The 21,018-nt window shown below is 42.7% G+C and overlaps 25 non-coding genes across 25 annotated transcripts; all 25 read right to left on the minus strand.

The window, feature by feature from the left end:
* Positions 1-43: 43 nt before the first annotated feature.
* LOC134592695 (U4 spliceosomal RNA) lies at positions 44-184 on the minus strand. Its single transcript, XR_010089284.1, has one exon. It is a non-coding gene; the product is annotated as a U4 spliceosomal RNA (small nuclear RNA).
* An 899-nt stretch (positions 185-1,083) lies between these two features.
* Positions 1,084-1,250, minus strand: LOC134589751 (U1 spliceosomal RNA). Its single transcript, XR_010086779.1, has one exon. It is a non-coding gene; the product is annotated as a U1 spliceosomal RNA (small nuclear RNA).
* A 471-nt stretch (positions 1,251-1,721) lies between these two features.
* LOC134592177 (U4 spliceosomal RNA) lies at positions 1,722-1,862 on the minus strand. Its single transcript, XR_010088840.1, has one exon. It is a non-coding gene; the product is annotated as a U4 spliceosomal RNA (small nuclear RNA).
* Positions 1,863-2,761: 899 nt separating this feature from the next.
* LOC134590635 (U1 spliceosomal RNA) lies at positions 2,762-2,928 on the minus strand. The gene has a single exon (XR_010087529.1). It is a non-coding gene; the product is annotated as a U1 spliceosomal RNA (small nuclear RNA).
* Positions 2,929-3,398: 470 nt separating this feature from the next.
* On the minus strand, positions 3,399-3,539 carry LOC134593365 (U4 spliceosomal RNA). The gene has a single exon (XR_010089857.1). It is a non-coding gene; the product is annotated as a U4 spliceosomal RNA (small nuclear RNA).
* Positions 3,540-4,427: 888 nt separating this feature from the next.
* Positions 4,428-4,594, minus strand: LOC134590384 (U1 spliceosomal RNA). The gene has a single exon (XR_010087317.1). It is a non-coding gene; the product is annotated as a U1 spliceosomal RNA (small nuclear RNA).
* Positions 4,595-5,064: 470 nt separating this feature from the next.
* On the minus strand, positions 5,065-5,205 carry LOC134593229 (U4 spliceosomal RNA). Its single transcript, XR_010089740.1, has one exon. It is a non-coding gene; the product is annotated as a U4 spliceosomal RNA (small nuclear RNA).
* Positions 5,206-6,093: 888 nt separating this feature from the next.
* LOC134591382 (U1 spliceosomal RNA) lies at positions 6,094-6,260 on the minus strand. The gene has a single exon (XR_010088169.1). It is a non-coding gene; the product is annotated as a U1 spliceosomal RNA (small nuclear RNA).
* Positions 6,261-6,731: 471 nt separating this feature from the next.
* Positions 6,732-6,872, minus strand: LOC134593230 (U4 spliceosomal RNA). The gene has a single exon (XR_010089741.1). It is a non-coding gene; the product is annotated as a U4 spliceosomal RNA (small nuclear RNA).
* Positions 6,873-7,770: 898 nt separating this feature from the next.
* On the minus strand, positions 7,771-7,937 carry LOC134590965 (U1 spliceosomal RNA). The gene has a single exon (XR_010087813.1). It is a non-coding gene; the product is annotated as a U1 spliceosomal RNA (small nuclear RNA).
* A 470-nt stretch (positions 7,938-8,407) lies between these two features.
* On the minus strand, positions 8,408-8,548 carry LOC134593232 (U4 spliceosomal RNA). The gene has a single exon (XR_010089742.1). It is a non-coding gene; the product is annotated as a U4 spliceosomal RNA (small nuclear RNA).
* Positions 8,549-9,447: 899 nt separating this feature from the next.
* On the minus strand, positions 9,448-9,614 carry LOC134591180 (U1 spliceosomal RNA). The gene has a single exon (XR_010087995.1). It is a non-coding gene; the product is annotated as a U1 spliceosomal RNA (small nuclear RNA).
* A 469-nt stretch (positions 9,615-10,083) lies between these two features.
* On the minus strand, positions 10,084-10,224 carry LOC134593523 (U4 spliceosomal RNA). Its single transcript, XR_010089993.1, has one exon. It is a non-coding gene; the product is annotated as a U4 spliceosomal RNA (small nuclear RNA).
* Positions 10,225-11,123: 899 nt separating this feature from the next.
* LOC134590681 (U1 spliceosomal RNA) lies at positions 11,124-11,290 on the minus strand. Its single transcript, XR_010087568.1, has one exon. It is a non-coding gene; the product is annotated as a U1 spliceosomal RNA (small nuclear RNA).
* A 470-nt stretch (positions 11,291-11,760) lies between these two features.
* On the minus strand, positions 11,761-11,901 carry LOC134591884 (U4 spliceosomal RNA). The gene has a single exon (XR_010088587.1). It is a non-coding gene; the product is annotated as a U4 spliceosomal RNA (small nuclear RNA).
* Positions 11,902-12,800: 899 nt separating this feature from the next.
* Positions 12,801-12,967, minus strand: LOC134589752 (U1 spliceosomal RNA). Its single transcript, XR_010086780.1, has one exon. It is a non-coding gene; the product is annotated as a U1 spliceosomal RNA (small nuclear RNA).
* A 469-nt stretch (positions 12,968-13,436) lies between these two features.
* Positions 13,437-13,577, minus strand: LOC134593720 (U4 spliceosomal RNA). The gene has a single exon (XR_010090157.1). It is a non-coding gene; the product is annotated as a U4 spliceosomal RNA (small nuclear RNA).
* Positions 13,578-14,476: 899 nt separating this feature from the next.
* LOC134589753 (U1 spliceosomal RNA) lies at positions 14,477-14,643 on the minus strand. Its single transcript, XR_010086781.1, has one exon. It is a non-coding gene; the product is annotated as a U1 spliceosomal RNA (small nuclear RNA).
* Positions 14,644-15,112: 469 nt separating this feature from the next.
* Positions 15,113-15,253, minus strand: LOC134593524 (U4 spliceosomal RNA). The gene has a single exon (XR_010089994.1). It is a non-coding gene; the product is annotated as a U4 spliceosomal RNA (small nuclear RNA).
* An 899-nt stretch (positions 15,254-16,152) lies between these two features.
* Positions 16,153-16,319, minus strand: LOC134589754 (U1 spliceosomal RNA). The gene has a single exon (XR_010086782.1). It is a non-coding gene; the product is annotated as a U1 spliceosomal RNA (small nuclear RNA).
* Positions 16,320-16,788: 469 nt separating this feature from the next.
* On the minus strand, positions 16,789-16,929 carry LOC134593525 (U4 spliceosomal RNA). The gene has a single exon (XR_010089995.1). It is a non-coding gene; the product is annotated as a U4 spliceosomal RNA (small nuclear RNA).
* Positions 16,930-17,828: 899 nt separating this feature from the next.
* LOC134589756 (U1 spliceosomal RNA) lies at positions 17,829-17,995 on the minus strand. The gene has a single exon (XR_010086783.1). It is a non-coding gene; the product is annotated as a U1 spliceosomal RNA (small nuclear RNA).
* Positions 17,996-18,471: 476 nt separating this feature from the next.
* On the minus strand, positions 18,472-18,612 carry LOC134591902 (U4 spliceosomal RNA). The gene has a single exon (XR_010088604.1). It is a non-coding gene; the product is annotated as a U4 spliceosomal RNA (small nuclear RNA).
* An 899-nt stretch (positions 18,613-19,511) lies between these two features.
* Positions 19,512-19,678, minus strand: LOC134589757 (U1 spliceosomal RNA). The gene has a single exon (XR_010086784.1). It is a non-coding gene; the product is annotated as a U1 spliceosomal RNA (small nuclear RNA).
* Positions 19,679-20,148: 470 nt separating this feature from the next.
* On the minus strand, positions 20,149-20,289 carry LOC134593186 (U4 spliceosomal RNA). The gene has a single exon (XR_010089704.1). It is a non-coding gene; the product is annotated as a U4 spliceosomal RNA (small nuclear RNA).
* Positions 20,290-21,018: the final 729 nt, after the last annotated feature.

The raw sequence follows: 21,018 nt of genomic DNA on the forward strand, positions 1-21,018 counted from the left end.
TAGACATGGGGCGCCATAAACTTTTTTTAAACCAATCTTTCAGTCTCCTTAGAGCCTGTCAAAAATTGCCAATGCTGACTGTATTTCAAGTCATCATGGCGGGGTATTGGGTAAAGTTTTCAATTAGCAATAATCACGCCTCGGATTGACCTCATGGGCTACGATACTGCCACTGCGCAAAGTTAACTGTTCAAGTGGGCCAGCTTTTAAGAGCTACCACGTAAGGACACTTTAAGACAGCGGTGAGAAAAAGTTCATGACCATAAGCCATTGCAAAGGATTGTGGGAGGCAATATTCTAATTAGGCCCGCTTCCTCCTACAGGGAAGCTTAAACCCCAACAAATTCCTCGGTCTTCTTATATGGCATCTTGGAATGGTTCCAAACCTATAACAGAGAGTGAGGGCAACCATATCTTGCAGCAAACCTTGTACAATTTTTTTTCTCTCTTTGGAAACGGTTTTGCCAAGATTCTACTACAGCAGCCATTAGGCAGAGTACACAATCCGCTGGTCTACGTTCGTCCCCAAAGTCACACATTTCATGACTCCATCGATAGGAATGACCCTTGCCTAGCACCTGTCTTCTCTTCATCCACACTCAACAGGGCTGAAAGAACATTTGTGGTGGCTTTTTCAAAATTCCATGGTGTTCATTAGTAAGTGCTAGCGACCACCCAGCTATTCCTAAGGTTTGGTCTGATTGTCTCAAGCGGCAATTCACTGCCTTGATCCAGAAAATCTTTTTTTCCCAGAAATTCAATCAAACGTTACGTTCTGTTGGAAGACGTAATATAGGTCTCCAATTCTTTATTTCTTCCATTGCATTGAAGCATACAATAAATCAAAAGAAGTCAGGATAAAAAAATGATGAAAAAAAAGCTGAAAAATTAAAATAAAAAGTGAAATTCTGGCTTAAAACTGGTCTCCAGAAAACATAGATAATAAAAATGATCAAGCCTAGGAAATGATTGTCGCTGCCTGCTTGATGCGGAAAGTAAGAGCCAAAGAAGACGGGTGCCGTGGCTGAAATTATCCTTCGTCAGAATTGGTGAAGTTCTCTATTTTTGTCAAACAAGCAAACACAGGGGAAAGCGCGAACGCAGTCCCCCACTACCATAAATTATGCAGTCGAGTTTCCCACATTTGAGGAAATCGCAGAGGTCAACTGGTACGGAGTGCAATGAACCAGCCTCACTCTGGGAGAGCCACCTTAGGGATCATGGCTATTGCTCCCCTGCCAGGTAAGTATGACATGACGGGTACATTCAAAGGCACGCCCGCTGGGAAGCCTTTTCTTTAGGCTGTGGTGAAATAATAAAGCAAGTTAAAAAAAAAAAAAAGCAAATAAATAATCCAAATGATAGAAGGCTACAAAAGATTACCAAACCTCGTGGCTGATCGTTGTTTTCCTTAGCTACCAGTAATTTTAGTACCTTCAGGTGGTTAGGTGTGAATAATTGAGCTGGATTCAGGGTGCGAAGGAGCAATTTGCATAAAGGCAAATGCTAGGCCAATGAGCCGAAGGATGGGAATTCGTAGCATGTAGTGAGAATAGTGTGCTGCCGGAAACAAGTGAATTCAGTGGGAGAGAAAGGTAAAAGGGAAATGCTAAGAAGCCAGCGGAAGGAATGGTGCAACAGAGCTCAGGAAGAAACGGGAGTCACGTAAGACACGCCCTAGACATGGGGCGCCATAAACTTTTATTAAACCAATCTTTCAGTCTCCTTAGAGCCTGTCAAAAATTGCCAATGCTGACTGTATTTCAAGTCATCATGGCGGGGTATTGGGTAAAGTTTTCAATTAGCAATAATCACGCCTCGGATTGACCTCATGGGCTACGATACTGCCACTGCGCAAAGCTAGCTGTTCAAGTGGGCCAGCTTTTAAGAGCTACCACGTAAGGACACTTTAAGACAGCGGTGAGAAAAAGTTCATGACCATAAGCCATTGCAAAGGATTATGGGAGGCAATATTCTAATTAGGCCCGCTTCCTCCTACAGGGAAGCTTGAACCCCAACAAATTCCTCGGTCTTCTTATATGGCATCTTGGAATGGTTCCAAACCTATAACAGAGAGTGAGGGCAACCATATCTTGCAGCAAACCTTGTACAATTTTTTTTCTCTCTTTGGAAACAGTTTTGCCAAGATTCTACTACAGCAGCCATTAGGCAGAGTACACAATCCGCTGGTCTACGTTCGTCCCCAAAGTCACACATTTCATGACTCCATCGATAGGAATGACCCTTGCCTAGCACCTGTCTTCTCTTCATCCACACTCAACAGGGCTGAAAGAACATTTGTGGTGGCTTTTTCAAAATTCCATGGTGTTCATTAGTAAGTGCTAGCGACCACCCAGCTATTCCTAAGGTTTGGTCTGATTGTCTCAAGCGGCAATTCACTGCCTTGATCCAGAAAATCTTTTTTTCCCAGAATTTCAATCAAACGTTACGTTCTGTTGGAAGACGTAATATAGGTCTCCAATTCTTTATTTCTTCCATTGCATTGAAGCATACAATAAATCAAAAGAAGTCAGGATAAAAAAATGATGAAAAAAAAGCTGAAAAGTTAAAATAAAAAGTGAAATTCTGGCTTAAAACTGGTCTCCAGAAAACATAGATAATAAAAATGATCAAACCTAGGAAATGATTGTCGCTTCCTGCTTGATGTGGAAAGTAAGAGCCAAAGAAGACGGGTGCCGTGGCTGAAATTATCCTTCGTCAGAATTGGTGAAATTCTCTATTTTTGTCAAACAAGCAAACACAGGGGAAAGCGCGAACGCAGTCCCCCACTACCATAAATTATGCAGTCGAGTTTCCCACATTTGAGGAAATCGCAGAGGTCAACTGGTACGGAGTGCAATGAACCAGCCTCACTCTGGGAGAGCCACCTTAGGGATCATGGCTATTGCTCCCCTACCAGGTAAGTATGACATGACGGGTACATTCAAAGGCACGCCCGCTGGGAAGCCTTTCCTTTAGGCTGTGGTGAAATAATAAAGCAAGTTAAAAAAAAAAATAGCAAATAAATAATCCAAATGATAGAAGGCTACAAAAGATTACCAAACCTCGTGGCTGATCGTTGTTTTCCTTAGCTACCAGTAATTTTAGTGCCTTCAGGTGGTTAGGTGTGAATAATTGAGCTGGATTCAGGGTGCGAAGGAGCAATTTGCATAAAGGCAAATGCTAGGCCAATGAGCCGAAGGATGGGAATTCGTAGCATGGAGTGAGAATAGTGTGCTGCCGGAAACAAGTGGATTCAGTGGGAGAGAAAGGTAAAAGGGAAATGCTAAGAAGTCAGCGGAAGGAATGGTGCAACAGAGCTCAGGAAGAAACGGGAGTCACGTAAGACACGCCCTAGACATGGGGCGCCATAAACTTTTATTAAACCAATCTTTCAGTCTCCTTAGAGCCTGTCAAAAATTGCCAATGCTGACTTTATTTCAAGTCATCATGGCGGGGTATTGGGTAAAGTTTTCAATTAGCAATAATAACGCCTCGGATTGACCTCATGGGCTACGATACTGCCACTGCGCAAAGCTAGCTGTTCAAGTGGGCCAGCTTTTAAGAGCTACCACGTAAGGAAACTTTAAGACAGCGGTGAGAAAAAGTTCATGACCATAAGCCATTGCAAAGGATTATGGGAGGCAATATTCTAATTAGGCCCGCTTCCTCCTACAGGGAAGCTTAAACCCCAACAAATTCCTCGGTCTTCTTATATGGCATCTTGGAATGGTTCCAAACCTATAACAGAGAGTGAGGGCAACCATATCTTGCAGCAAACCTTGTACAATTTTTTTTCTCTCTTTGGAAACAGTTTTGCCAAGATTCTACTACAGCAGCCATTAGGCAGAGTACACAATCCGCTGGTCTACGTTCGTCCCCAAAGTCACACATTTCATGACTCCATCGATAGGATTGACCCTTGCCTAGCACCTGTCTTCTCTTCATCCACACTCAACAGGGCTGAAAGAACATTTGTGGTGGCTTTTTCAAAATTCCATGGTGTTCATTAGTAAGTGCTAGCGACCACCCAGCTATTCCTAAGGTTTGGTCTGATTGTCTCAAGCGGCAATTCACTGCCTTGATCCAGAAAATCTTTTTTTCCCAGAATTTCAATCAAACGTTACGTTCTGTTGGAAGACGTAATATAGGTCTCCAATTCTTTATTTCTTCCATTGCATTGAAGCATACAATAAATCAAAAGAAGTCAGGATAAAAAAAAAGCTGAAAAGTTAAAATAAAAAGTGAAATTCTGGCTTAAAACTGGTCTCCAGAAAACATAGATAATAAAAATGATCAAGCCTAGGAAATGATTGTCGCTGCCTGCTTGATGTGGAAAGTAAGAGCCAAAGAAGACGGGTGCCGTGGCTGAAATTATCCTTCGTCAGAATTGGTGAAGTTCTCTATTTTTGTCAAACAAGCAAACACAGGGGAAAGCGCGAACGCAGTCCCCCACTACCATAAATTATGCAGTCGAGTTTCCCACATTTGAGGAAATCGCAGAGGTCAACTGGTACGGAGTGCAATGAACCAGCCTCACTCTGGGAGAGCCACCTTAGAGATCATGGCTATTGCTCCCCTGCCAAGTAAGTATGACATGACGGGTACATTCAAAGGCACGCCCGCTGGGAAGCCTTTCTTTTAGGCTGTGGTGAAATAATAAAGCAAGTTAAAAAAAAAAAAAGCAAATAAATAATCCAAATGATAGAAGGCTACAAAAGATTACCAAACCTCGTGGCTGATCGTTGTTTTCCTTAGCTACCAGTAATTTTAGTGCCTTCAGGTGGTTAGGTGTGAATAATTGAGCTGGATTCAGGGTGCGAAGGAGCAATTTGCATAAAGGCAAATGCTAGGCCAATGAGCCGAAGGATGGGAATTCGTAGCATGTAGTGAGAATAGTGTGCTGCCGGAAACAAGTGAATTCAGTGGGAGAGAAAGGTAAAAGGGAAATGCTAAGAAGCCAGCAGAAGGAATGGTGCAACAGAGCTCAGGAAGAAACGGGAGTCACGTAAGACACGCCCTAGACATGGGGCGCCATAAACTTTTATTAAACCAATCTTTCAGTCTCCTTAGAGCCTGTCAAAAATTGCCAATGCTGACTGTATTTCAAGTCATCATGGCAGGGTATTGGGTAAAGTTTTCAATTAGCAATAATCACGCCTCGGATTGACCTCATGGGCTACGATACTGCCACTGCGCAAAGCTAGCTGTTCAAGTGGGCCAGCTTTTAAGAGCTACCACGTAAGGACACTTTAAGACAGCGGTGAGAAAAAGTTCATGACCATAAGCCATTGCAAAGGATTATGGGAGGCAATATTCTAATTAGGCCCGCTTCCTCCTACAGGGAAGCTTAAACCCCAACAAATTCCTCGGTCTTCTTATATGGCATCTTGGAATGGTTCCAAACCTATAACAGAGAGTGAGGGCAACCATATCTTGCAGCAAACCTTGTACAATTTTTTTTCTCTCTTTGGAAACAGTTTTGCCAAGATTCTACTACAGCAGCCATTAGGCAGAGTACACAATCCGCTGGTCTACGTTCGTCCCCAAAGTCACACATTTCATGACTCCATCGATAGGAATGACCCTTGCCTAGCACCTGTCTTCTCTTCATCCACACTCAACAGGGCTGAAAGAACATTTGTGGTGGCTTTTTCAAAATTCCATGGTGTTCATTAGTAAGTGCTAGCGACCACCCAGCTATTCCTAAGGTTTGGTCTGATTGTCTCAAGCGGCAATTCACTGCCTTGATCCAGAAAATCTTTTTTTCCCAGAATTTCAATCAAACGTTACGTTCTGTTGGAAGACGTAATATAGGTCTCCAATTCTTTATTTCTTCCATTGCATTGAAGCATACAATAAATCAAAAGAAGTCAGGATAAAAAAAAAGCTGAAAAGTTAAAATAAAAAGTGAAATTCTGGCTTAAAACTGGTCTCCAGAAAACATAGATAATAAAAATGATCAAGCCTAGGAAATGATTGTCGCTGCCTGCTTGATGTGGAAAGTAAGAGCCAAAGAAGACGGGTGCCGTGGCTGAAATTATCCTTCGTCAGAATTGGTGAAGTTCTCTATTTTTGTCAAACAAGCAAACACAGGGGAAAGCGCGAACGCAGTCCCCCACTACCATAAAATATGCAGTCGAGTTTCCCACATTTGAGGAAATCGCAGCGGTCAACTGGTACGGAGTGCAATGAACCAGCCTCACTCTGGGAGAGCCACCTTAGAGATCATGGCTATTGCTCCCCTGCCAAGTAAGTATGACATGACGGGTACATTCAAAGGCACGCCCGCTGGGAAGCCTTTCTTTTAGGCTGTGGTGAAATAATAAAGCAAGTTAAAAAAAAAAAAAAGCAAATAAATAATCCAAATGATAGAAGGCTACAAAAGATTACCAAACCTCGTGGCTGATCGTTGTTTTCCTTAGCTACCAGTAATTTTAGTGCCTTCAGGTGGTTAGGTGTGAATAATTGAGCTGGATTCAGGGTGCGAAGGAGCAATTTGCATAAAGGCAAATGCTAGGCCAATGAGCCGAAGGATGGGAATTCGTAGCATGTAGTGAGAATAGTGTGCTGCCGGAAACAAGTGAATTCAGTGGGAGAGAAAGGTAAAAGGGAAATGCTAAGAAGCCAGCAGAAGGAATGGTGCAACAGAGCTCAGGAAGAAACGGGAGTCACGTAAGACACGCCCTAGACATGGGGCGCCATAAACTTTTATTAAACCAATCTTTCAGTCTCCTTAGAGCCTGTCAAAAATTGCCAATGCTGACTGTATTTCAAGTCATCATGGCAGGGTATTGGGTAAAGTTTTCAATTAGCAATAATCACGCCTCGGATTGACCTCATGGGCTACGATACTGCCACTGCGCAAAGCTAACTGTTCAAGTGGGCCAGCTTTTAAGAGCTACCACGTAAGGAAACTTTAAGACAGCGGTGAGAAAAAGTTCATGACCATAAGCCATTGCAAAGGATTATGGGAGGCAATATTCTAATTAGGCCCGCTTCCTCCTACAGGGAAGCTTAAACCCCAACAAATTCCTCGGTCTTCTTATATGGCATCTTGGAATGGTTCCAAACCTATAACAGAGAGTGAGGGCAACCATATCTTGCAGCAAACCTTGTACAATTTTTTTTCTCTCTTTGGAAACAGTTTTGCCAAGATTCTACTACAGCAGCCATTAGGCAGAGTACACAATCGCTGGTCTACGTTCGTCCCCAAAGTCACACATTTCATGACTCCATCGATAGGAATGACCCTTGCCTAGCACCTGTCTTCTCTTCATCCACACTCAACAGGGCTGAAAGAACATTTGTGGTGGCTATTTCAAAATTCCATGGTGTTCATTAGTAAGTGCTAGCGACCACCCAGCTATTCCTAAGGTTTGGTCTGATTGTCTCAAGCGGCAATTCACTGCCTTGATCCAGAAAATCTTTTTTTCCCAGAAATTCAATCAAACGTTACGTTCTGTTGGAAGACGTAATATAGGTCTCCAATTCTTTATTTCTTCCATTGCATTGAAGCATACAATAAATCAAAAGAAGTCAGGATAAAAAAATGATGAAAAAAAAGCTGAAAAGTTAAAATAAAAAGTGAAATTCTGGCTTAAAACTGGTCTCCAGAAAACATAGATAATAAAAATGATCAAGCCTAGGAAATGATTGTCGCTGCCTGCTTGATGCGGAAAGTAAGAGCCAAAGAAGACGGGTGCCGTGGTTGAAATTATCCTTCGTCAGAATTGGTGAAGTTCTCTATTTTTGTCAAACAAGCAAACACAGGGGAAAGCGCGAACGCAGTCCCCCACTACCATAAATTATGCAGTCGAGTTTCCCACATTTGAGGAAATCGCAGAGGTCAACTGGTACGGAGTGCAATGAACCAGCCTCACTCTGGGAGAGCCACCTTAGGGATCATTGCTATTGCTCCCCTGCCAGGTAAGTATGACATGACGGGTACATTCAAAGGCACGCCCGCTGGGAAGCCTTTCCTTTAGGCTGTGGTGAAATAATAAAGCAAGTTAAAAAAAAAAAAAGCAAATAAATAATCCAAATGATAGAAGGCTACAAAAGATTACCAAACCTCGTGGCTGATCGTTGTTTTCCTTAGCTACCAGTAATTTTAGTGCCTTCAGGTGGTTAGGTGTGAATAATTGAGCTGGATTCAGGGTGCGAAGGAGCAATTTGCATAAAGGCAAATGCTAGGCCAATGAGCCGAAGGATGGGAATTCGTAGCATGTAGTGAGAATAGTGTGCTGCCGGAAACAAGTGAATTCAGTGGGAGAGAAAGGTAAAAGGGAAATGCTAAGAAGCCAGCGGAAGGAATGGTGCAACAGAGCTCAGGAAGAAACGGGAGTCACGTAAGACACGCCCTAGACATGGGGCGCCATAAACTTTTATTAAATCAATCTTTCAGTCTCCTTAGAGCCTGTCAAAAATTGCCAATGCTGACTGTATTTCAAGTCATCATGGCAGGGTATTGGGTAAAGTTTTCAATTAGCAATAATCACGCCTCGGATTGACCTCATGGGCTACGATACTGCCACTGCGCAAAGCTAGCTGTTCAAGTGGGCCAGCTTTTAAGAGCTACCACGTAAGGACACTTTAAGACAGCGGTGAGAAAAAGTTCATGACCATAAGCCATTGCAAAGGATTATGGGAGGCAATATTCTAATTAGGCCCGCTTCCTCCTACAGGGAAGCTTAAACCCCAACAAATTCCTCGGTCTTCTTATATGGCATCTTGGAATGGTTCCAAACCTATAACAGAGAGTGAGGGCAACCATATCTTGCAGCAAACCTTGTACAATTTTTTTTCTCTCTTTGGAAACAGTTTTGCCAAGATTCTACTACAGCAGCCATTAGGCAGAGTACACAATCCGCTGGTCTACGTTCGTCCCCAAAGTCACACATTTCATGACTCCATCGATAGGAATGACCCTTGCCTAGCACCTGTCTTCTCTTCATCCACACTCAACAGGGCTGAAAGAACATTTGTGGTGGCTTTTTCAAAATTCCATGGTGTTCATTAGTAAGTGCTAGCGACCACCCAGCTATTCCTAAGGTTTGGTCTGATTGTCTCAAGCGGCAATTCACTGCCTTGATCCAGAAAATCTTTTTTTCCCAGAAATTCAATCAAACGTTACGTTCTGTTGGAAGACGTAATATAGGTCTCCAATTCTTTATTTCTTCCATTGCATTTAAGCATACAATAAATCAAAAGAAGTCAGGATAAAAAAATGTAGAAAAAAAAGCTGAAAAGTTAAAATAAAAAGTGAAATTCTGGCTTAAAACTGGTCTCCAGAAAACATAGATAATAAAAATGATCAAACCTAGGAAATGATTGTCGCTGCCTGCTTGATGTGGAAAGTAAGAGCCAAAGAAGACGGGTGCCGTGGCTGAAATTATCCTTCGTCAGAATTGGTGAAGTCCTCTATTTTTGTCAAACAAGCAAACACAGGGTAAAGCGCGAACGCAGTCCCCCACTACCATAAATTATGCAGTCGAGTTTCCCACATTTGAGGAAATCGCAGAGGTCAACTGGTACGGAGTGCAATGAACCAGCCTCACTCTGGGAGAGCCACCTTAGGGATCATGGCTATTGCTCCCCTGCCAGGTAAGTATGACATGACGGGTACATTCAAAGGCACGCCCGCTGGGAAGCCTTTCCTTTAGGCTGTGGTGAAATAATAAAGCAAGTTAAAAAAAAAAAAGCAAATAAATAATCCAAATGATAGAAGGCTACAAAAGATTACCAAACCTCGTGGCTGATCGTTGTTTTCCTTAGCTACCAGTAATTTTAGTGCCTTCAGGTGGTTAGGTGTGAATAATTGAGCTGGATTCAGGGTGCGAAGGAGCAATTTGCATAAAGGCAAATGCTAGGCCAATGAGCCGAAGGATGGGAATTCGTAGCATGTAGTGAGAATAGTGTGCTGCCGGAAACAAGTGAATTCAGTGGGAGAGAAAGGTAAAAGGGAAATGCTAAGAAGCCAGCGGAAGGAATGGTGCAACAGAGCTCAGGAAGAAACGGGAGTCACGTAAGACACGCCCTAGACATGGGGCGCCATAAACTTTTATTAAACCAATCTTTCAGTCTCCTTAGAGCCTGTCAAATATTGCCAATGCTGACTGTATTTCAAGTCATCATGGCGGGGTATTTGGTAAAGTTTTCAATTAGCAATAATCACGCCTCGGATTGACCTCATGGGCTACGATACTGCCACTGCGCAAAGCTAGCTGTTCAAGTGGGCCAGCTTTTAAGAGCTACCACGTAAGGAAACTTTAAGACAGCGGTGAGAAAAAGTTCATGACCATAAGCCATTGCAAAGGATTATGGGAGGCAATATTCTAATTAGGCCCACTTCCTCCTACAGGGAAGCTTAAACCCCAACAAATTCCTCGGTCTTCTTATATGGCATCTTGGAATGGTTCCAAACCTATAACAGAGAGTGAGGGCAACCATATCTTGCAGCAAACCTTGTACATTTTTTTTTCTCTCTTTGGAAACAGTTTTGCCAAGATTCTACTACAGCAGCCATTAGGCAGAGTACACAATCCGCTGGTCTACGTTCGTGCCCAAAGTCACACATTTCATGACTCCATCGATAGGAATGACCCTTGCCTAGCACCTGTCTTCTCTTCATCCACACTCAACAGGGCTGAAAGAACATTTGTGGTGGCTTTTTCAAAATTCCATGGTGTTCATTAGTAAGTGCTAGCGACCACCCAGCTATTCCTAAGGTTTGGTCTGATTGTCTCAAGCGGCAATTCACTGCCTTGATCCAGAAAATCTTTTTTTCCCAGAAATTCAATCAAACGTTACGTTCTGTTGGAAGACGTAATATAGGTCTCCAATTCTTTATTTCTTCCATTGCATTTAAGCATACAATAAATCAAAAGAAGTCAGGATAAAAAAATGTAGAAAAAAAAGCTGAAAAGTTAAAATAAAAAGTGAAATTCTGGCTTAAAACTGGTCTCCAGAAAACATAGATAATAAAAATGATCAAACCTAGGAAATGATTGTCGCTGCCTGCTTGATGTGGAAAGTAAGAGCCAAAGAAGACGGGTGCCGTGGCTGAAATTATCCTTCGTCAGAATTGGTGAAGTCCTCTATTTTTGTCAAACAAGCAAACACAGGGGAAAGCGCGAACGCAGTCCCCCACTACCATAAATTATGCAGTCAAGTTTCCCACATTTGAGGAAATCGCAGAGGTCAACTGGTACGGAGTGCAATGAACCAGCCTCACTCTGGGAGAGCCACCTTAGGGATCATGGCTATTGCTCCCCTGCCAGGTAAGTATGACATGACGGGTACATTCAAAGGCACGCCCGCTGGGAAGCCTTTCCTTTAGGCTGTGGTGAAATAATAAAGCAAGTTAAAAAAAAAAAAAGCAAATAAATAATCCAAATGATAGAAGGCTACAAAAGATTACCAAACCTCGTGGCTGATCGTTGTTTTCCTTAGCTACCAGTAATTTTAGTGCCTTCAGGTGGTTAGGTGTGAATAATTGAGCTGGATTCAGGGTGCGAAGGAGCAATTTGCATAAAGGCAAATGCTAGGCCAATGAGCCGAAGGATGGGAATTCGTAGCATGTAGTGAGAATAGTGTGCTGCCGGAAACAAGTGGATTCAGTGGGAGAGAAAGGTAAAAGGGAAATGCTAAGAAGCCAGCGGAAGGAATGGTGCAACAGAGCTCAGGAAGAAACGGGAGTCACGTAAGACACGCCCTAGACATGGGGCGCCATAAACTTTTATTAAACCAATCTTTCAGTCTCCTTAGAGCCTGTCAAAAATTGCCAATGCTGACTTTATTTCAAGTCATCATGGCGGGGTATTGGGTAAAGTTTTCAATTAGCAATAATCACGCCTCGGATTGACCTCATGGGCTACGATACTGCCACTGCGCAAAGCTAGCTGTTCAAGTGGGCCAGCTTTTAAGAGCTACCACGTAAGGACACTTTAAGACAGCGGTGAGAAAAAGTTCATGACCATAAGCCATTGCAAAGGATTATGGGAGGCAATATTCTAATTAGGCCCGCTTCCTCCTACAGGGAAGCTTAAACCCCAACAAATTCCTCGGTCTTCTTATATGGCATCTTGGAATGGTTCCAAACCTATAACAGAGAGTGAGGGCAACCATATCTTGCAGCAAACCTTGTACAATTTTTTTTCTCTCTTTGGAAACAGTTTTGCCAAGATTCTACTACAGCAGCCATTAGGCAGAGTACACAATCCGCTGGTCTACGTTCGTCCCCAAAGTCACACATTTCATGACTCCATCGATAGGAATGACCCTTGCCTAGCACCTGTCTTCTCTTCATCCACACTCAACAGGGCTGAAAGAACATTTGTGGTGGCTTTTTCAAAATTCCATGGTGTTCATTAGTAAGTGCTAGCGACCACCCAGCTATTCCTAAGGTTTGGTCTGATTGTCTCAAGCGGCAATTCACTGCCTTGATCCAGAAAATCTTTTTTTCCCAGAAATTCAATCAAACGTTACGTTCTGTTGGAAGACCTAATATAGGTCTCCAATTCTTTATTTCTTCCATTGCATTGAAGCATACAATAAATCAAAAGAAGTCAGGATAAAAAAATGATGAAAAAAAAGCTGAAAAGTTAAAATAAAAAGTGAAATTCTGGCTTAAAACTGGTCTCCAGAAAACATAGATAATAAAAATGATCAAACCTAGGAAATGATTGTCGCTGCCTGCTTGATGTGGAAAGTAAGAGCCAAAGAAGACGGGTGCCGTGGCTGAAATTATCCTTCGTCAGAATTGGTGAAGTCCTCTATTTTTGTCAAACAAGCAAACACAGGGGAAAGCGCGAACGCAGTCCCCCACTACCATAAATTATGCAGTCGAGTTTCCCACATTTGAGGAAATCGCAGAGGTCAACTGGTACGGAGTGCAATGAACCAGCCTCACTCTGGGAGAGCCACCTTAGGGATCATGGCTATTGCTCCCCTGCCAGGTAAGTATGACATGACGGGTACATTCAAAGGCACGCCCGCTGGGAAGCCTTTCCTTTAGGCTGTGGTGAAATAATAAAGCAAGTTAAAAAAAAAAAAGCAAATAAATAATCCAAATGATAGAAGGCTACAAAAGATTACCAAAACTCGTGGCTGATCGTTGTTTTCCTTAGCTACCAGTAATTTTAGTGCCTTCAGGTGGTTAGGTGTGAATAATTGAGCTGGATTCAGGGTGCGAAGGAGCAATTTGCATAAAGGCAAATGCTAGGCCAATGAGCCGAAGGATGGGAATTCGTAGCATGTAGTGAGAATAGTGTGCTGCCGGAAACAAGTGAATTCAGTGGGAGAGAAAGGTAAAAGGGAAATGCTAAGAAGCCAGCGGAAGGAATGGTGCAACAGAGCTCAGGAAGAAACGGGAGTCACGTAAGACACGCCCTAGACATGGGGCGCCATAAACTTTTATTAAACCAATCTTTCAGTCTCCTTAGAGCCTGTCAAATATTGCCAATGCTGACTGTATTTCAAGTCATCATGGCGGGGTATTTGGTAAAGATTTCAATTAGCAATAATCACGCCTCGGATTGACCTCATGGGCTACGATACTGCCACTGCGCAAAGCTAGCTGTTCAAGTGGGCCAGCTTTTAAGAGCTACCACGTAAGGAAACTTTAAGACAGCGGTGAGAAAAAGTTCATGACCATAAGCCATTGCAAAGGATTATGGGAGGCAATATTCTAATTAGGCCCACTTCCTCCTACAGGGAAGCTTAAACCCCAACAAATTCCTCGGTCTTCTTATATGGCATCTTGGAATGGTTCCAAACCTATAACAGAGAGTGAGGGCAACCATATCTTGCAGCAAACCTTGTACAATTTTTTTTCTCTCTTTGGAAACAGTTTTGCCAAGATTCTACTACAGCAGCCATTAGGCAGAGTACACAATCCGCTGGTCTACGTTCGTCCCCAAAGTCACACATTTCATGACTCCAGCGATAGGAATGACCCTTGCCTAGCACCTGTCTTCTCTTCATCCACACTCAACAGGGCTGAAAGAACATTTGTGGTGGCTTTTTCAAAATTCCATGGTGTTCATTAGTAAGTGCTAGCGACCACCCAGCTATTCCTAAGGTTTGGTCTGATTGTCTCAAGCGGCAATTCACTGCCTTGATCCAGAAAATCTTTTTTTCCCAGAAATTCAATCAAACGTTACGTTCTGTTGGAAGACGTAATATAGGTCTCCAATTCTTTATTTCTTCCATTGCATTGAAGCATACAATAAATCAAAAGAAGTCAGGATAAAAAAATGATGAAAAAAAAGCTGAAAAGTTAAAATAAAAAGTGAAATTCTGGCTTAAAACTGGTCTCCAGAAAACATAGATAATAAAAATGATCAAGCCTAGGAAATGATTGTCGCTGCCTGCTTGATGCGGAAAGTAAGAGCCAAAGAAGACGGGTGCCGTGGTTGAAATTATCCTTCGTCAGAATTGGTGAAGTTCTCTATTTTTGTCAAACAAGCAAACACAGGGGAAAGCGCGAACGCAGTCCCCCACTACCATAAATTATGCAGTCGAGTTTCCCACATTTGAGGAAATCGCAGAGGTCAACTGGTACGGAGTGCAATGAACCAGCCTCACTCTGGGAGAGCCACCTTAGGGATCATGGCTATTGCTCCCCTGCCAGGTAAGTATGACATGACGGGTACATTCAAAGGCACGCCCGCTGGGAAGCCTTTCCTTTAGGCTGTGGTGAAATAATAAAGCAAGTTAAAAAAAAAAAAGCAAATAAATAATCCAAATGATAGAAGGCTACAAAAGATTACCAAACCTCGTGGCTGATCGTTGTTTTCCTTAGCTACCAGTAATTTTAGTGCCTTCAGGTGGTTAGGTGTGAATAATTGAGCTGGATTCAGGGTGCGAAGGAGCAATTTGCATAAAGGCAAATGCTAGGCCAAAGAGCCGAAGGATGGGAATTCGTAGCATGTAGTGAGAATAGTGTGCTGCCGGAAACAAGTGAATTCAGTGGGAGAGAAAGGTAAAAGGGAAATGCTAAGAAGCCAGCGGAAGGAATGGTGCAACAGAGCTCAGGAAGAAACGGGAGTCACGTAAGACACGCCCTAGACATGGGGCGCCATAAACTTTTATTAAACCAATCTTTCAGTCTCCTTAGAGCCTGTCAAATATTGCCAATGCTGACTGTATTTCAAGTCATCATGGCGGGGTATTTGGTAAAGTTTTCAATTAGCAATAATCACGCCTCGGATTGACCTCATGGGCTACGATACTGCCACTGCGCAAAGCTAGCTGTTCAAGTGGGCCAGCTTTTAAGAGCTACCACGTAAGGAAACTTTAAGACAGCGGTGAGAAAAAGTTCATGACCATAAGCCATTGCAAAGGATTATGGGAGGCAATATTCTAATTAGGCCCACTTCCTCCTACAGGGAAGCTTAAACCCCAACAAATTCCTCGGTCTTCTTATATGGCATCTTGGAATGGTTCCAAACCTATAACAGAGAGTGAGGGCAACCATATCTTGCAGCAAACCTTGTACATTTTTTTTTCTCTCTTTGGAAACAGTTTTGCCAAGATTCTACTACAGCAGCCATTAGGCAGAGTACACAATCCGCTGGTCTACGTTCGTCCCCAAAGTCACACATTTCATGACTCCATCGATAGGAATGACCCTTGCCTAGCACCTGTCTTCTCTTCATCCACACTCAACAGGGCTGAAAGAACATTTGTGGTGGCTTTTTCAAAATTCCATGGTGTTCATTAGTAAGTGCTAGCGACCACCCAGCTATTCCTAAGGTTTGGTCTGATTGTCTCAAGCGGCAATTCACTGCCTTGATCCAGAAAATCTTTTTTTCCCAGAAATTCAATCAAACGTTACGTTCTGTTGGAAGACGTAATATAGGTCTCCAATTCTTTATTTCTTCCATTGCATTTAAGCATACAATAAATCAAAAGAAGTCAGGATAAAAAAATGTAGAAAAAAAAGCTGAAAAGTTAAAATAAAAAGTGAAATTCTGGCTTAAAACTGGTCTCCAGAAAACATAGATAATAAAAATGATCAAACCTAGGAAATGATTGTCGCTGCCTGCTTGATGTGGAAAGTAAGAGCCAAAGAAGACGGGTGCCGTGGCTGAAATTATCCTTCGTCAGAATTGGTGAAGTCCTCTATTTTTGTCAAACAAGCAAACACAGGGGAAAGCGCGAACGCAGTCCCCCACTACCATAAATTATGCAGTCGAGTTTCCCACATTTGAGGAAATCGCAGAGGTCAACTGGTACGGAGTGCAATGAACCAGCCTCACTCTGGGAGAGCCACCTTAGGGATCATGGCTATTGCTCCCCTGCCAGGTAAGTATGACATGACGGGTACATTCAAAGGCACGCCCGCTGGGAAGCCTTTCCTTTAGGCTGTGGTGAAATAATAAAGCAAGTTAAAAAAAAAAAAGCAAATAAATAATCCAAATGATAGAAGGCTACAAAAGATTACCAAACCTCGTGGCTGATCGTTGTTTTCCTTAGCTACCAGTAATTTTAGTGCCTTCAGGTGGTTAGGTGTGAATAATTGAGCTGGATTCAGGGTGCGAAGGAGCAATTTGCATAAAGGCAAATGCTAGGCCAATGAGCCGAAGGATGGGAATTCGTAGCATGTAGTGAGAATAGTGTGCTGCCGGAAACAAGTGAATTCAGTGGGAGAGAAAGGTAAAAGGGAAATGCTAAGAAGCCAGCGGAAGGAATGGTGCAACAGAGCTCAGGAAGAAACGGGAGTCACGTAAGACACGCCCTAGACATGGGGCGCCATAAACTTTTATTAAACCAATCTTTCAGTCTCCTTAGAGCCTGTCAAATATTGCCAATGCTGACTGTATTTCAAGTCATCATGGCGGGGTATTTGGTAAAGTTTTCAATTAGCAATAATCACGCCTCGGATTGACCTCATGGGCTACGATACTGCCACTGCGCAAAGCTAGCTGTTCAAGTGGGCCAGCTTTTAAGAGCTACCAAGTAAGGAAACTTTAAGACAGCGGTGAGAAAAAGTTCATGACCATAAGCCATTGCAAAGGATTATGGGAGGCAATATTCTAATTAGGCCCACTTCCTCCTACAGGGAAGCTTAAACCCCAACAAATTCCTCGGTCTTCTTATATGGCATCTTGGAATGGTTCCAAACCTATAACAGAGAGTGAGGGCAACCATATCTTGCAGCAAACCTTGTACATTTTTTTTTCTCTCTTTGGAAACAGTTTTGCCAAGATTCTACTACAGCAGCCATTAGGCAGAGTACACAATCCGCTGGTCTACGTTCGTCCCCAAAGTCACACATTTCATGACTCCATCGATAGGAATGACCCTTGCCTAGCACCTGTCTTCTCTTCATCCACACTCAACAGGGCTGAAAGAACATTTGTGGTGGCTTTTTCAAAATTCCATGGTGTTCATTAGTAAGTGCTAGCGACCACCCAGCTATTCCTAAGGTTTGGTCTGATTGTCTCAAGCGGCAATTCACTGCCTTGATCCAGAAAATCTTTTTTTCCCAGAAATTCAATCAAACGTTACGTTCTGTTGGAAGACGTAATATAGGTCTCCAATTCTTTATTTCTTCCATTGCATTTAAGCATACAATAAATCAAAAGAAGTCAGGATAAAAAAATGTAGAAAAAAAAGCTGAAAAGTTAAAATAAAAAGTGAAATTCTGGCTTAAAACTGGTCTCCAGAAAACATAGATAATAAAAATGATCAAACCTAGGAAATGATTGTCGCTGCCTGCTTGATGTGGAAAGTAAGAGACAAAGAAGACGGGTGCCGTGGCTGAAATTATCCTTCGTCAGAATTGGTGAAGTCCTCTATTTTTGTCAAACAAGCAAACACAGGGGAAAGCGCGAACGCAGTCCCCCACTACCATAAATTATGCAGTCGAGTTTCCCACATTTGAGGAAATCGCAGAGGTCAACTGGTACGGAGTGCAATGAACCAGCCTCACTCTGGGAGAGCCACCTTAGGGATCATGGCTATTGCTCCCCTGCCAGGTAAGTATGACATGACGGGTACATTCAAAGGCACGCCCGCTGGGAAGCCTTTCCTTTAGGCTGTGGTGAAATAATAAAGCAAGTTAAAAAAAAAAAAAAGAAGAGCAAATAAATAATCCAAATGATAGAAGGCTACAAAAGATTACCAAACCTCGTGGCTGATCGTTGTTTTCCTTAGCTACCAGTAATTTTAGTGCCTTCAGGTGGTTAGGTGTGAATAATTGAGCTGGATTCAGGGTGCGAAGGAGCAATTTGCATAAAGGCAAATGCTAGGCCAATGAGCCGAAGGATGGGAATTCGTAGCATGTAGTGAGAATAGTGTGCTGCCGGAAACAAGTGGATTCAGTGGGAGAGAAAGGTAAAAGGGAAATGCTAAGAAGCCAGCGGAAGGAATGGTGCAACAGAGCTCAGGAAGAAACGGGAGTCACGTAAGACACGCCCTAGACATGGGGCGCCATAAACTTTTATTAAACCAATCTTTCAGTCTCCTTAGAGCCTGTCAAAAATTGCCAATGCTGACTTTATTTCAAGTCATCATGGCGGGGTATTGGGTTAAGTTTTCAATTAGCAATAATCACGCCTCGGATTGACCTCATGGGCTACGATACTGCCACTGCGCAAAGCTAGTTGTTCAAGTGGGCCAGCTTTTAAGAGCTACCACGTAAGGACACTTTAAGACAGCGGTGAGAAAAAGTTCATGACCATAAGCCATTGCAAAGGATTATGGGAGGCAATATTCTAATTAGGCCCGCTTCCTCCTACAGGGAAGCTTAAACCCCAACAAATTCCTCGGTCTTCTTATATGGCATCTTGGAATGGTTCCAAACCTATAACAGAGAGTGAGGGCAACCATATCTTGCAGCAAACCTTGTACAATTTTTTTTCTCTCTTTGGAAACAGTTTTGCCAAGATTCTACTACAGCAGCCATTAGGCAGAGTACACAATCCGCTGGTCTACGTTCGTCCCCAAAGTCACACATTTCATGACTCCATCGATAGGAATGACCCTTGCCTAGCACCTGTCTTCTCTTCATCCACACTCAACAGGGCTGAAAGAACATTTGTGGTGGCTTTTTCAAAATTCCATGGTGTTCATTAGTAAGTGCTAGCGACCACCCAGCTATTCCTAAGGTTTGGTCTGATTGTCTCAAGCGGCAATTCACTGCCTTGATCCAGAAAATCTTTTTTTCCCAGAAATTCAATCAAACGTTACGTTCTGTTGGAAGACGTAATATAGGTCTCCAATTCTTTATTTCTTCCATTGCATTTAAGCATACAATAAATCAAAAGAAGTCAGGATAAAAAAATGTAGAAAAAAAAGCTGAAAAGTTAAAATAAAAAGTGAAATTCTGGCTTAAAACTGGTCTCCAGAAAACATAGATAATAAAAATGATCAAACCTAGGAAATGATTGTCGCTGCCTGCTTGATGTGGAAAGTAAGAGCCAAAGAAGACGGGTGCCGTGGCTGAAATTATCCTTCGTCAGAATTGGTGAAGTTCTCTATTTTTGTCAAACGAGCAAACACAGGGGAAAGCGCGAACGCAGTCCCCCACTACCATAAATTATGCAGTCGAGTTTCCCACATTTGAGGAAATCGCAGAGGTCAACTGGTACGGAGTGCAATGAACCAGCCTCACTCTGGGAGAGCCACCTTAGGGATCATGGCTATTGCTCCCCTGCCAGGTAAGTATGACATGACGGGTACATTCAAAGGCACGCCCGCTGGGAAGCCTTTCCTTTAGGCTGTGGTGAAATAATAAAGCAAGTTAAAAAAAAAAAAAGCAAATAAATAATCCAAATGATAGAAGGCTACAAAAGATTACCAAACCTCGTGGCTGATCGTTGTTTTCCTTAGCTACCAGTAATTTTAGTGCCTTCAGGTGGTTAGGTGTGAATAATTGAGCTGGATTCAGGGTGCGAAGGAGCAATTTGCATAAAGGCAAATGCTAGGCCAATGAGCCGAAGGATGGGAATTCGTAGCATGTAGTGAGAATAGTGTGCTGCCGGAAACAAGTGAATTCAGTGGGAGAGAAAGGTAAAAGGGAAATGCTAAGAAGCCAGCGGAAGGAATGGTGCAACAGAGCTCAGGAAGAAACGGGAGTCACGTAAGACACGCCCTAGACATGGGGCGCCATAAACTTTTATTAAACCAATCTTTCAGTCTCCTTAGAGCCTGTCAAAAATTGCCAATGCTGACTGTATTTCAAGTCATCATGGCAGGGTATTGGGTAAAGTTTTCAATTAGCAATAATCACGCCTCGGATTGACCTCATGGGCTACGATACTGCCACTGCACAAAGCTAGCTGTTCAAGTGGGCCAGCTTTTAAGAGCTACCACGTAAGGAAACTTTAAGACAGCGGTGAGAAAAAGTTCATGACCATAAGCCATTGCAAAGGATTATGGGAGGCAATATTCTAATTAGGCCCGCTTCCTCCTACAGGGAAGCTTAAACCCCAACAAATTCCTCGGTTTTCTTATATGGCATCTTGGAATGGTTCCAAACCTATAACAGAGAGTGAGGGCAACCATATCTTGCAGCAAACCTTGTACAATTTTTTTTCTCTCTTTGGAAACAGTTTTGCCAAGATTCTACTACAGCAGCCATTAGGCAGAGTACACAATCCGCTGGTCTACGTTCGTCCTCAAAGTCACACATTTCATGACTCCATCGATAGGAATGACCCTTGCCTAGCACCTGTCTTCTCTTCATCCACACTCAACAGGGCTGAAAGAACATTTGTGGTGGCTTTTTCAAAATTCCATGGTGTTCATTAGTAAGTGCTAGCGACCACCCAGCTATTCCTAAGGTTTGGTCTGATTGTCTCAAGCGGCAATTCACTGCCTTGATCCAGAAAATCTTTTTTTCCCAGAAATTCAATCAAACGTTACGTTCTGTTGGAAGACGTTATATAGGTCTCCAATCCTTTATTTCTTCCATTGCATTGAAGCATACAATAAATCAAAAGAAGTCAGGATAAAAAAAAAGCTGAAAAGTTAAAATAAAAAGTGAAATTCTGGCTTAAAACTGGT

This window comes from Pelobates fuscus, chromosome 2 (assembly GCF_036172605.1).
Source record: "Pelobates fuscus isolate aPelFus1 chromosome 2, aPelFus1.pri, whole genome shotgun sequence".
NCBI lineage: Eukaryota > Metazoa > Chordata > Amphibia > Anura > Pelobatidae > Pelobates > Pelobates fuscus.